This window comes from Leptopilina heterotoma, unplaced genomic scaffold (assembly GCF_015476425.1).
Source record: "Leptopilina heterotoma isolate Lh14 unplaced genomic scaffold, ASM1547642v1 Lhet_114, whole genome shotgun sequence".
NCBI lineage: Eukaryota > Metazoa > Arthropoda > Insecta > Hymenoptera > Figitidae > Leptopilina > Leptopilina heterotoma.
Window position 1 is genome coordinate 45,776 of NW_025110833.1, and position 1,422 is coordinate 47,197.

Genomic DNA, 1,422 nt, shown 5'->3' on the forward strand with positions numbered 1-1,422 from the left:
AATTATAAATTATTTTGAAATTACTTGATAAACAGCTCTTAATGCACTAGAATTATTTCTTTTATGAATATCGACGATTGAACAACTTAATTGGAAAATAATTTTAATTTTTTAAATAAAATTATTGTTTATAATTAAATAGTTTTATTTGATAAAAAAAAATTTAGCTAAATAAAATTTATTTATGTAGTCAAAAAGAAAAATGAAAATTTTAACCAAATCTGATTGGCACAATTTTTGGTCCAAACAGATAAATTGTTTTTATAATTGGATACGCTTGAACACGATAATTTTGAATAAATTTATGCTAATTGACATGGCAATTTCCTCATTGATATAAAAGATTATTGAAAAAAGAATAATAAATGAAAATTAAACAATATTTATGAAAAATTGTAAATTATTCTAAAATCACTTGATAAATAACTCTTAATGTACTAGACTTATTTCTTTTATGAATTTTGACGATTGAATAACTTAATTTGTAAGTAATTTTAATTTCTTAAATAAAATTATTGTTTATGATTATATTGTTTTATTTGGTAAAAAAAAATTTAGCTAAATAAAATTCATTTATGTAGTCAAAAAGAAAAAAGAAAATTTTAACCAAATCTGATTAGCACAATTTTTGGTCCAAACAGATAAATCATTTTTATAATTGAATACGCTAGAACACGATAATTTTGAATAAATTTATGCTAATTGACATGGCAATTTACTCATTGATATAAAAGATTATTGAAAAAAGAATAATAAATGAAAATTAAACAATATTTATGAAAAATTATAAATTATTCTGAAATTACTTGCTAAATATCTCTTAATGTACTAGACTTACTTCTTTTATAAATTTTGACGATTGAATAACTTAATTGATAAGTAATTTTAATTTCTCAAATAAAATTATTGTTTATGATTATATTGTTTTATTTGGTAAAAAAAAATCAGCTAAATAAAATTTGTTTATGTAGTCAAAAAAAAAAAAAAAAAAAAAAAAAAAAAATGTAGTCAATTAAATTAAATTAAATTAATTTAGTCAAAAAGAAAAATGAAAATTTTAATCAAATCTGATTGGCACAATTTTTGGTCCAAACAGATAAATTGTTTCTATAATTGGATACGCTAGAACACGATAATTTTGAATAAATTTATGCTAATTGACATGGCAATTTACTCATTGATATAAAAGATTATAAAAAAAAAATAATAAATAAAAATTAAACAATATTTATGAAAAATTATAAATTATTTTGAAATTACTTGATTAACAGCTCTTAATGCACTAGAATTATTTCTTTTATGAATATCGACGATTGAACAACTTAATTGGAAAATAATTTTAATTTTTTAAATAAAATTATTGTTTATAATTAAATTATTTTATTTGATGAAAAAAAATTTAACTAAATAAAATTTATTTAT